Genomic DNA, 13,430 nt, shown 5'->3' on the forward strand with positions numbered 1-13,430 from the left:
GGGATGGTGAGCAGTGCCAGAGACACAGGAACGCTATGGAAGGGGGGACTGTCACCTCCACATTCCAGCTAGGAATGCTGGACAGTGTCAGCTCCATGGGGACACTATGGAAGGGCTCTGCTGGGATCCCCAGAATCCAGTCAGGAATGCTGGGCACTGCCAGCTCTTTGGGACACTGCCTGATCCCGAGAGTTTTCCCATTATTTTCTGTCGTGCTCAGTACCTGACACTTCATTAGAGAGCCACAGGCTTAAAATGCCACGGGAGCAGCTGGAATCACAGGCAATCACACAGAAGCCGGTCCAGGATTGGAAATGAGCTGTTCCACAGATTTCTTCTTCCCAGAGGGTTTTTAATTTCAAGCAGAACACTGCCCGTGCCCCGACCCCCCGTCCCCCGATCCCATATCCTTTATTTTTGGGGTTTCTCCATGAGAATTATCTGCCTAGGCTGGATGAAAAGTTCAAAACAAATTCCCCGGCTCTGCGGGGACCGGCGGGGTCTGGGGGGTCCCGGAGCCCCGGCGGGGCCGCAGCCGGAGCAGGAGCGGCAGCGCCGGGCTCGGCCCCAGCGCCCGTCCCGCAGCGGCTCCTCCCGCCCGCGGCGAGCCCGGTCCCCATCCCAGCGCCAATCCCGCCCCGGTCCTCCGGCCCCGGGACCCCCGGCGACACGGGCAGGACCCGGACCCGAAGCCCCGGTCCCAGCGCCGGTGCCAGCCCCGGTTCGGCCCAGGTGTGAGGGGCGGGAACGCGAGCGATGGGCCCGGCCCCATCCCGGGCACGGCGGGGCTCCGTGAGGCGGGGCCCGGAATGGGCCCGGGCTGGGGCCGGGGCTCCGTGAGGCGGGGCCGGGGCTCAGCCCGGGGCGGGGCCGGGGCTCCGTGAGGCGGGGCCGGGGCGGGGCCGCGGCTTCGGGGGCGGGGCCGGGGCTCAGGTGTGAGGGGCGGGGCCGGCTCAGGTGTGAGGGGCGGGGCCGGCTCAGGTGCGCGGGGCCGGCTCAGGTGTGAGGGGCGGGCCCGGCTCAGGTGTGAGGGGCGGGGCCGGCTCCGGTGCGCGGGGCCCCAGGGCGGCTGCGCGGGGCGGGGCCGAGGGGATTTAAGCCCCGGTTATCGCCTCGGCCGCCATTTGCTCACTCAGAGCACGGTGCGGGCGGGAGCTCCCGTGCGGGCTCCGCAGGTGAGGCTCGGGGGCTTCGGCCTCCCCTCCTGTCCTCCTTTCTACCCCTCCTTCCTTCTCCCCGTATTCCCTTTCTTTCTCCCCCGTTCTCCCCCTTCCCTCTCGCCCCGAAACCCTTCCCTCCTCTCCCCCCAAACCTGACCCCTACACTCCTTCCTTTCCTGTCACTACCCCGCTATCCCCTTCTATTCCCCTCTCCTCCTCCCCTGTCCACCCTCCCTCTTCCCCACCTGGCCTTTCCCTTCCCTCCTCACCCCCCCATCTCTGCTCTGTCCCTGTCCTTCCCTCTCTCTTTTCCCCGCAGCCGCGGGGCTCGGGGCGCCGGAGAATAAAGCCCAGAGGGCCGGAGCCCGGCGCCCCCCGCCCTCGCTGGAGTCCCCCCACACGGGGCCGGACCCGCTCGGCGGGTCCCCCCATACCGGTCTAATACACCGCCCGACACTGCCGGGGTTGCGGCTTTCCCGACATCACACTGGGGGTCGGGGCTGGGGGTCAGGGAGGGCCCCTGCTCCGGAGGGGGTCCTGGGGAGAGGGGTGTGGGTAGCTTAGGGGGGACCCCCTCCTCCGGAGGGGGCGGGGGGGGAGCGGGGTGGGTTAAGGGGCCCCCTCCGGAGGAGGGGTCCCGGGGGGGTTGGAGAGGGGGGTTAAGGGGCCCCCTCCGGAGGAGGGGTCCCGGGGGAGTTGGAGGGGGGGGGGGGTTAGGGAGGGCCCCCTCCGGAGGAGGGGGTCCCGGGGGGGGGGTCGGGGTGGGCCCCCTCCAGAGGAGGGGGTCCGGGGAGGGGGCGGGGCCTGGAGGGGGGAAGGCCCCCTCCGCCCCGCCCCCTCCCCGGACCCCCTCCTCCGGACGGGCCCCGCCCCGGGCCCTCCCGGGGACCCCCTCCTCCGGACCGGGGCCCCCCGGGGGGAGGGAGAGGGGGCGGGTGGGTGGCCCGGGGCAGGAGGGGCTGTTCGTTTGTCCGGCCGTTTCTGTACGTGCGCTCACGGTGCAGGGTGACGTGACCCCCTCTGCTTTCCCCCTCACCCGCCCCCCTTCCCGGGCCCCGGTCCGGAGGAGGGGGTCCCCGAGAGGGCCCGGAGCGGGGCCCGTCCGGAGGAGGGGGTCCGGGGAGGGGGCGGGGCCTGGAGGGGGGAAAGGCCTCCTCCGCCCCGCCCCCTCCCCGGACCCCCTCCTCCGGAGGGGGCCCACCCCGACCCCCCCCGGGACCCCCTCCTCCGGAGGGGGCCCTCCCTAACCCCCCCTCCAACCCCCCCGGGACCCCCTCCTCCGGAGGAGGCCCCTTAACCCACCCCGCTCCCCCCCCGCCCCCTCCGGAGGAGGGGGTCCCCCCTAAGCTACCCACACCCCTCTCCCCAGGACCCCCTCCGGAGCAGGGGCCCTCCCTGACCCAAAGCCCCGATCCCCAGTGTGATGTCGGGAAAGCCGCAACCCCGGCAGTGTCGGGCGGTGTATTAGACCGGTATGGGGGGACCCGCCGAGCGGGTCCGGCCCCGTGTGGGGGGACTCCAGCGAGGGCGGGGGGCGCCGGGCTCCGGCCCTCTGGGCTTTATTCTCCGGCACCCCGAGCCCCGCGGCTGCGGGGAAAAGAGAGAGAGCGGGGGATGGAGAAGGAGAACAGGGGAATAGAGGGGGTGGTCGAGAGGAGAGTGACAAGGACGGAGGGCAGGTGGGGGGAGGTCGGGGTGTGCAGGGCACCAGGGGAGGGGGCTGGGGGAATGGCAGGGGGAGGAAGGAGGGGAAGGATTGAAGGCAGGTTGCGGGGAAAGAGGAGGATGGCGTGAGGGGGGAAGGCATCACGGAGAGGGGGACAGGAGGAACCGGGGTGAGGGGGGAAGGAAAAGTGGAGGAAGGAGGGAGAGGATTGAAGGCAACTGGGGGGAGACTGGGAAGGAAGAGGAGCAGGGAGAAAGGGCAGGAGGAGCCGGGGTGGGGGAGAAGGAAGGGAGGAATGAGAGGATGGAGGAGTGCGGTAGGGTTGGGGTATGTAGAGGGATGAGGAGTAGGGGGGACCCGGCTGGGGGGGAGGAAGGGGAGGGCTAGGGGGGAGAGGGAGGGGGGGGTGGGGGGGGGGAGGGTGTAGGGGGTGGGGGAGGGGAAGAAGGGAGGGGAGGAAGGAGAGGTATAGAGGAAAAGAAGTAGAGAAGCAAAGAAACGTAGAAGAAATAGAGAGGAAAAGAGACACAGAGTCCGGCCCGGCCGCAGCGAGCGCCGAGGAGCAAATGGCTCTGCCGGCCCCTCCCCGCGGTTTAAATCCCCTGGGCCCCGCCCCGCGCAGGCGCTCTGGGGCCCCGCGCACCTGTGCCGGCCCCGCCCCTCACACCTGTGCCGGCCCGGCCCCGCCCATAAATCCCGGCGGATCCGCGCCCGCTCCGCTCGGTGCGGTGGATGCGCGTCCCGGGGTGCGGCGGGACCGCCGCTCGGAGCTCGAGGCGCTGAGGTGGGGCCGGCACCGGGACCTGGACCCGGGTCCTGCCGGTGTCCGCTGGGGGTCCCGGGCGGAGCCGCTCGGCGGGCGGGGTGCGGGATTTGGACTGGGGTGAGGACCGGGATCGCGGCGGGCGGGAGGAGCCGCTCCGGGACGGGCGCTGGGACCGAGCCCGGCGCTGCCGCTTTGCTCCTGCTTCGGCCGGTGCGGGGCTGGGGTCCGGTCCCGGCGCGGCCCGGGGAGCCGGGGTCGTGCCGGTGCCGGGCCCAGGAGTAGGGCGGCAGTTCCCCAGAGCGGCGCTGGATCGCGGCCGGGAGCGGGCGGGGCGCGGGCACCGCCCGTGCCGGCCCCGGGACCCTCCCGACGCCGCCGCTCCCTCAGCGCCGCCCGCGGCCCCGGCCCGTGGGGCGCCGCCTGGCGGACACGGAGCGGCGGCGCTCCCGCAGCGCCCCCCGGCGGCAGCAGCGCGCTCCGGCGCGGTCCCGGCCCCGCGGCGCCCCGGGGATGCGGAGCCCCCCCCGCCCCGGAGCCCCGAGGGACCCGCACCGCCCTGGGCAGAGCAGCGCCCTCCTCCCCCTCCCCCGTGCCCGAGCCCCCGGGGGCTCCCGCCCGCCGCGCCCCCGCCGAACGAGCGGGGCTGGATCGCCGCGGGCGGGAGGAGCCGCTCCGGGACGGGCGCTGGGGCCGAGTCCGGACCGTGCCCGGTGCGGGACCGGGGCCCCGCCGGGGCTCGGTCCTGCTCCAGCTGCTCATCCGACACCTGCCGGGTGAGACTTGATGCTTTCTCTGTGCCTCGCACTCCCCAGTGGAAAAACCAGGGGGTTTAAAAAGCCTGTGGAAGCTGTTTGCTCTTTATTTCCGGAGCACGGGAGATTCTGAGTTGGAAAGAGCCACGAGGATCAGCGAGTCCAACGGTGACAAGTGACTGGCCCACGTGGGGATTGCATTCAGAATCCTGGCCTTGTCAGCACCCTGCTCCAAGCACCTGAGCCAGTCTCAGGCTCACGAGGAAGGTCCTGCCTGGGATGGGGTTGGCTGCTGCCAGCATAGGAATTCCTATGCAAATGTAGCTCCTTCTTTCCTGCTAGTGCTGCTTTGCACACCAGCCCCTAGAATGGCTCTAGAGCAGAACTGGCTGGTGTCTCACAGGACAGCACAAGGCTCTTCCAATAACCTTGGTTTCCTGCCCTTTCCAGGATTTACCCCACAGCAGTAAAGGTGCTCATTCCATGTCCCTTTCCAAGGAGAAATGAGCAGGACAAGTCCTGAGGGTTCACTTGGTCCATGGCCGGAGTTCTTCTGGAGAGTGTCAGAGCTGTTCCCACCTGCAGAGGGGCGTTTCCTGCAGGTGAGTGTTCACAGCCCCAAATCACTGCAGGTGCTGATGCTGGGGCCACTTTTCTGGCCCAGAGCTGCATGGAGCCCTTGGTGACTCCCACTCCCTGCCAGGAATGTTCCTTGGTGTTTCCTCAGTGTGTCCCAGCTGGCTGGGAATGCGGGGCAGGAGGAGGCTGGGAGCCCCGGGAAGGGAACCAGCACCTCCTACCCTCGGTATTTGCAGGGGAGCAGCTGTGCCTCAGTGTCCTGCCCGTGGCAGGCAGCGTGCCACCCACACATCCCGGCGATGGGCACTGGGATGCCCGGGCAGTGCTGGGATGGACGTGGATAAAGGGCTGCCCGCGGCTCCTCGGCCAGGGGCTGCTCTGCACAGGCACCCGGAGATGCTTCAGCCCGGACAGACCCCGCCCCCACCCCGGAATTACCGGAGCAACAGCTGGAACAGCTGGCGTTGCCTGGGAACGTCGGCACGGTGCGTTTGCGGAGAGGCTCAGGCAGCAATTCCCGGTGCCGACCTCCCGGAGCTCCCGCACACCCCCAGGTGTGTCCCAGCCCCCCAAACCCCTTCCCTTCCAGCCTGGGAACATCATCCCTCAGCAGCGTTAAAGTCAAGGGAATCTTCCCCACAGAAATTAAATCCCCAGCAATGCCCTCAGAGATGACTTCAAATACAAGGTTAGAGTCGGATGGAGTTTTGTCTGGATGAAGTTTGGAGCTTTTCAGGGAGCCAGCCGGAACCACAGAACTGATGGAAAGCTTTCACAGGCGGGTCCCACTGGAGGTGTGCTGCAAGCAGGGATGTGCATCCCTTTCCTGAGGGAAAAGAACTTGCAGAAGCTCTGAAATGGACTCAGCTTCTGCAGGGAGAGATGTCCTCCTCTGGGCACAGGGGCTGCCTCAGCACGGGCCAGGAGCGTGTCCGGCCACCGCCTTTCTCCTGCTCTGAAACATCAACTGGAGCCCGAGCTCAGGGGGATGAAATCAGCTGAATTCCAGGGAGCTCTGTCAAGTGTCCCCCAGGGACATCAGTGGGGCTGGGGGATGAGGGTTATAAATGGCAAATTCTATGGAATATAAACCTGTCCTTGTCCTGGAACCTCTGCTGGTTCCTGCCACAGCTGCTGTTCAAGTGGCAGCTCTGCATGGGAACATCCAGACTCCACGAGGCACTGTCAGGTTATTCCAGCAGGATTTCAGCAGGGAATCTGGGGCTGTGGGTATAATTCATCTGAACCAGCAAAGCTGATACTGAACCCCAGATCTGGGTGCCACACAGAGAACAATCTTTGTGCTGCCCTGACAGCTAAAGCCCCTGGGCTGGGAAATTTCAGCAGCCAAATGTATGGAATGATGTAAATCCCAGCATCCCCCAGAGGGACAATCCAAGCCCCAGGATGGGAGCTCTTGTCCTTCCCCTGCTGCTGGCAGGACAAATTTCCCTTAGCTGGGCGGGGGCTGGGAGCAGGAGGGGCGGGAGAGCGGCTTGGCTGCCTGGGAAGCGCCGAGGCTGCTGGAATCTCATCTGAATCCTGAATACATTCTTTCCCTGCAGAAGCCAAGCAGATCCCTCCTGGCTAGGCTGGTGGGCAGCAGCTCTGGGGGAAAACACCCTGACCCTGCCAGGAGCTCTGACTCTGCTTTTCCTCCCAGCTCCTGAGCAGGGTCAGGGCCACTGTGAGGGAGTTCAAATCCAAACAAACCTCACAGCCCATGGAGTGAATGATCCCAACAAAGAAATGCAGATCTTAAAGATCTGTTAAAAAGGCTGTGACAACACTGGGATGGGATTCCCAGGAACCTGCTCTTGGTTCTGTTTTTATGTATTTTTAGTCCCTCCATGGGCAGCTTGTAGAACTTATTCTGGAATTTAGAGGTTGAGCAGGGTTGGCTTTGGATTGACCTTCACCTCTGGTCCCACTTTGTGCAAACACAACTTGGGCCAAGCTGGGTGAATTTATTACCTGAGCTTTCCCCTCCAAAATATCCCCTACTTATGTCCCTGCAGATGAACTCAGATTTTGCCCCAAACTGTCCACTCCTCACCTCCACTTGCCCTCACAGTGTCCATTCTGTCACAGGTGCCCTGGTGACACCAGGGAGGTCCCTCTGCCTTTCTCTTGCCCCTCTCCAGCCCGAGGCCGCTCCTCTGCTCGCTGTCTCCAGCCTCGTCCCACACAGGCGCCTCTTCTCCCTTCCCTGCCGGCTGCTGCCAAGGAAGGGGGACAAGGTGAGTCCTGAGTTGGCCTCCAAACAGTCATTCCCTCACCTTGAAATGACCTTGGATTTTACCCCCAACATTCTCCCTTCCTGTGCACTACTGACTGCCTCACTGACCTCAAAAATAGTCACTCTTTCACCTGCAAGTTATCTCTGATTTTATGACCAAAAAGTACATTTTCTCCCCAATATATTACCTAGATTTTTAAAACCAAGAAACACACGGGTTCTGTCTGTCTTATCCCCAAAATCTTCATCTGTCCCCTACAAATTATGTCAGAATTTTTCTCCAAATACTTCTCACCCTTACACATTATCTCAGCTTTTGCCCCCAAATTTTCCCTTGATGTCCACTACTGATCAACTCATTTTACCTTCAAATGTTTCTTCTTTCACCTAGAGATTACCTAAAGGTTTACTCCAAAATTTCCCTTTTCTGTCCACTACTGATTATCTTATTTTTCCCTTGAGATGTTCATTCTCTGCCCTACAGATTATTTCAAGTTTTACCCCCTAGATTTTCCCTACCTGTCCACTACTAGTTATCTCTTGTTCACCTCAAAATATTAGTTCTCCATTCTGGAGAAAATAACACTTTCTACACCCAAAGTTTTCATTATGTGTCCACAAGTGATTACCTCTGTTTTCATTATCTTCCCTGGGGATTATTTATCATTCCCCCTCCAGATTTTCCCTGTGTGTCCACTTCTGCTTCCCTCAATTTTTACAAGCAAGTATTCATTCTCTGCTCTGGACACTACCTCACTTTTTTCCTCCCAATATTTCCCTACCTGCCCAATTCTGATTACTTCCTTTTTACCTCAAAAGATGCATTCTTTTCCTCTACAGGGTCACCCATATCTTGTGACTGAAATGTCCATTTTGTCCCCTACACACTAACTAGAGTTTAAAACCAAACCCATACAAGTTATGTCTGTCTTATCCCCAAAATGTTCATTCTGCCCCCTATATATCACATCAGATTTTTCTCAAAATCATTTATTGTTCTGGCATATCAGGGTTTGGCCTCCAAATTCTCCCTGCATGTCCACTCCCAATCATCTCCTTTTTACCTCAATATGTTCATTTTCTGTCCTACAAATTTTCCCAAGTCATACCCCCAAAAATTTCCTTGACTGCCTCAGTCTGTCAGTGTTCACTCTCTCCCTAGAGATTTACTCAAGTTTTACCCTCAAAATTTTCCTTACTTATCTACAACTTATTACCTCATTTTTAACTAAAAATATTCATTGTTAACCTTTAGATTATTTCAAATTTAGCCCCCAAAATTCCCCTACCTATCCACTACCGATTCCCTCATTTTTTACTTCAGTATTGATTTTCTACAGTGTAGCTTTTCTCAGGATTTACCCCCCCAAATATTTTCCATCTGCCTACTACTAATGACCTCATTTTTACCTCAAAATGTTCATTTTCTGCCCTACAGATAATTTATTATTATTTTTACCCCCCAAAATTTCCCTAGCTGCCCATAACTGATTCCCTCATATTACCTTACTATGTTCATGCTCTCCCCTAAAGATTATCTCAGACTTAACCCCCAAGTTTTCCTTACACACCCACTACTCATCACTTTATTTTTGCCTCAAAATGTTTGTTTTCTGCTCTAGAGATTTCGTCAGGTTGTGCCTCCAAAATTTTCCCCACCTATCCACTTCTGAGTAGCTCATTTTTACCCCAAAATATCCATTCTGTCCCCTACAGATTACATCGAGTTTTACCCCCAAAATTTTCCTTCCTGTAAAATGTAGCCTGAGGCTGCTCCTCTGCTCACTCTCTCTGCCCTTGTTCCACACTGTGGGAGAAAGGGGAAAGGTTTGAGAAAACTCTTCTGCAATTAATTAATAATTATTTCCAATTCCCCAGTGAGAAGAACATGAACTCACAGCCATCAAGGCCTGACAGTTCCCTGCAGTGAGAGCTCAGCACGTATCCACAGAGGCAAGTCCAGCATCTGAAAGAAAGAAGAAGAAAAAGGTGATTTATTCTGTTTCAAAGTTATTTCAAGTCCTCAAACCCAAACCAACCTTTGCCCTTGATTTTGGGTGGGTGAATCCTGAGCAGTGGGCACAGGTCACATCATTCAGGATGATGCTGAGTGATGCTTTCTGGGGGAAATCTGCTGATTTCCACAGCTCACTTCCTGCCCCATGCCTGATCTGCACAGGAGAAAACCTCTTCCATGAAGGGATTTTGCTCCATCTAATCCCATCTGCCCAGGCTGTTCCATGAGGATATTGCCAGGCTGGAGCAGCACAGGCAGGTGAAGCTCTCAGCACCCTCTGCTCCAAACACAACTCTGGGCTCCTTTGCAAACTGCCTCTGCCATGAGGTTTTCTCCAGGAGAAATCGAGGAATTGCTCATGGCAGGGTGGAATTTGAGTTGTCACAAAGGCAAGTAAAGGATAAATATTCCTGTAAGAGCCCTTAGGGTCTGCTGGGCTGAATTGGGAAGGGGACATTAATTCCCTGCAGTGCAAATCCACAACGACCTCACACACAAAGCACAGACTGTCAGGTGGGGTCTGAGAGCACCACTCTGACAAACCTCCTTGTCCTTCTCCCTTTCAGTGACTCCTGCCCTCAAACTCTGAAGCCGACAAGCCCAAAAGCTCTTTCTGGCCACTCTGGAACAAAGGGATCCTCCAGGGATGAGGCACATTCCCAGCAAACACTCCCAACAGGGCACAGAGGCACCTCTGGAGCTCGTGAGTGGGGCTGGCAAGGGCTGCCAGGAGGACACAGCCCCCAGCCGGGGTGGCAGTGGCAGTGACAGCAGCAGAGTCCCCTGGTCTGATGGCACAACAGAGAGACAAAGGCCAGCAATGCCCAGGGGAGGTGCAGGTTTAATTCTGCTCCCTTCGCTGCCACATCCCAGCAGGAAATCTCCAGGGGGGACAGAAACTCCCAGGATGCACAAAATGCAGCATCTGTGACCCTGATCCTGCTGAAACTCAGCGTGTGGGGCCGACCCCCTCCAGATAAACACTGCCCTGCCCTGGCTCAGCCTCAGACACTGCCCCAGGTCTCAGCTCCACCTGCCCCCGGGGCTGCCCCCACATTCCTGACAAGGAGCCAAAGGCCCCTGTGGACAGGGCTCTCCCTGTGTCCCTGGCCCTGGGGACTGCAGGGACCAGGGCAAGGACAGCCTGAAACCAGAGCAGATCCCTCTGCATTTGGGACACTCTGGGGACAGCTGGGGACTCACCCCACACCATGGGCAGGACCTGGGGCCCTCCAGTGCAGGCCAGCAGTTCTGGAGCCTGTTGGGCTGGGCTGCTCAAACACCAAAGCTGTTGGCAAAGATGGGATGAGTTAAGTGTTTTTTTTCCTGTCCTGAAAGAGAAGAGAAAATGGAAATTAAGTCCACTGTAGAAGGCAAAGGCTCCTGGCTTTCCCACTTCTGTTCTGATTGCTCACTATAGGGTTTTATCCATAAAAAATGAGAGGTGGCACCAAATAAAAGTGCCATTTTTCAACTCTTTCCCCCTGCTTTTTTTCATACACAAAAAGGATGCCCATTTTTCTCATTGCATTCTTTGCCTAATTTTAACAGACCCATTTTCATTCCAGGCCCCACTTGTGAGTTATTCCATGCTTTGCCATTGGACTTTGGACAAAGGAGGGGAAGGATCTGTTCCACATGGGAGTCATCCAACAGGGAACACCCCCTGTTGCAACCCCAGCCTGGGCTGAACATGCTGCCTCACTTTCCCCCATTCTGGGTTCTGGCTTCAATCCAGGCTGAGTTTTCCCATGTCCAGGTCAGGGTGTAAGACCTTAAACTGCACATTGATCTGGGGGGCTGTGACTGGGATTCCAGCAGGGAATTAATTCATTGTTTTACAAATATAAACTATTCCAGAGAGCAGCACTGACAAGGTTGGGAGTTGCTGCTTCACCACCATGGTGTCAGCAAAAGAGAGAAAACACAAAATGTGTATCCAAAACCAAGGATAAAATTATTCCTCCTGCTTTTAGTGGGACCAGAGCTTATTCTGCCCTGGAATGACAAAGAACTCCCTCAGACCTCCAGAGATGCCAGAGGGAGGGTGGGAAGGTACCTCTGCCTCACCTGCTGGGGACAGTACAGGTCCTGCTCTTCCCAGGACTGGGAATGTGTCCAGAGCCAAAAGCATCTTCCCAGGCTGGAGGGGTTTTCCTAAAGCACCATCTCTGGGAAGCAAAGGGCTATGGAAGAAATAGAGTGGGAATTTACAATAATAATCATAATGGTATTGGGATAGAGCAACAATGGAAGCAACAATAATTCCAAGGGAGCAGGAGGGATGTTGGGCTTTAAATGGGGTTTGAGTGAGGCAGCATCTCCTGGGAGTTCTAAAGCACAACTCCAGGTCTGGGATCACAGGAGCAGTGCAAACTCCTACTGTCCAATCCCTGGATTTGCCTCCTGCCAGCATTTAGCACCTTGGGCATGTTTGGGTGCAAGTGCTCCAGTGCTGCTGCCTCAAGAGATTGGGAAAATGGGGATTAAACCCCTTCCCACAGGCCTGGCTCTAAGCTCTGGCTGGGGAAAGCATTTGGCACTCCTGGCGTTTCAATGAAATCAGTTTCCATCATTTTGGAGATACACTGAATAAACCCAGGGCACATCAATAAACCTTTCTCCATAAGGACAGCCCTAGGGAATACACAATCATTCCTATGCCTGGTCCAACAAACCAGCAGCAAGTTTTAGGGAGGAGACTCCAAGCTCTTGTCTCCCTCCCTGGCTGTAAAACACTTGCAGAGGCTTTGGAGTTCATAGAAGGTTGTCAGGATTTGGATACTCCATTTAAATTCCATTCCTATGCTACAGAATAGGAAGTGTCCTAAAGGCACCTCCACTCACACTTGAATTTTAAGCCCTCTACCACCAATGAATTTGGATGTTCTTTTGTTAGGTACACCCCACCTCTGCTTCTTTAGGCAACTCCATGTGGGAGATAAAATAAATGTGGACAAAAGTTTGGAACGCAACTTCCAAGTCAAGTTCCCTGCTAGGAAATTACTCCAGCACTCTGGTACCTCATGCTGTTTAATCACAGCCTGGCTCTTCAGGGCTGCAGACTCTGAGCTACACATCTTGGGAGCTGGTAAGTAACAGCAGCTGAGGTCTCATTCCAACTGTACACAAAAACAGGGGCTGCATTTGGATATGTGCAGGCAGGTTTGGGCCACTTCAGAAAGCTTCAACCCCTGTTTTTCAGAGAGTCCATCAGGGATAACGACCTTTTCACAAATCTCTTCAAGGCACATAAGAACCTGAGTAAGAAAATGAACTCAACCCCTTTGTTCCATTGGCCTCACAGCCCAAATTCCGATGGGACAGACAAGTCCCTCTCCTTGGAAGGCAACATCTCCTACCTGGCTCTGTGCCTTCCCCAGCCTTTGGTGGCCGCTGTCTCCATCCTTCCACATCTCCTCATCTTCCTCAGCAGGACTGGCTTCCTCATCCTGTGGAGCAAACACAGGGACAGTCACCAGCCTATTCCAAACCTGGGCAGCAGGGACAGACTGGTGGGACCCTCTGGATGGTCACACCTCTGCTGGGCACCATCCCTGCTCTGTGGCCCATTCCTGTTCCTGGCTTGGCATCTCCTTTTAACATCCCTGGGATGCTAAACCATAAATGTTTGCTCTGTGGGGCTTTGGGACATCAGAGACTCCCCCAAGGCAATGGGCAAAGCTCCTGTTCTCACACCCTCTGCCTCCCAAAGGACCAAGGAAAGGAACTGCCCTCCCTCATCCCCCAAAGCAGATTCTGGTGCTGATTGGGTAAATGCATGTGTGTTTTTGGTTCTGTCTTCCATAACAGAGCACAACAAGGGAAAGATTTGAGAATGAGGGTTGGTTGTTTGGCAGTTTGTATACTTTTACAGTTATTTTTCTGTTACCAACCATAAATTGTGTCTGTTGTATATCCCTTCACAACCACTGCAGTGCCCATGAACTATCTGGGGCTAATTCTACACTGACATATAAAATATACCCTGGTTTTCCCTATGCTTTTGCTTCAGAACTGATCAGTCTGAGATGAGGCAGAGAAGACCAGACCATTAACACTTTCCTCTTGTTTTGATGTGTCTGTAACAAAGCAAGAAAGCAAAGTTCTTCTCCCAAATCCATTGCACTTGGAGCCATGAGAACTGCTGGATTTAAAAGATGCCGATTCACACTAGTGGTTATCAGATTTTCCCATCTGTGACACAATTCAACAGCTTGGCTGGCAGCACAGAGTTCTCCACTTTGGAGT

This window comes from Anomalospiza imberbis, chromosome 5 (genome assembly GCF_031753505.1).
Source record: "Anomalospiza imberbis isolate Cuckoo-Finch-1a 21T00152 chromosome 5, ASM3175350v1, whole genome shotgun sequence".
Lineage (NCBI taxonomy): Eukaryota > Metazoa > Chordata > Aves > Passeriformes > Viduidae > Anomalospiza > Anomalospiza imberbis.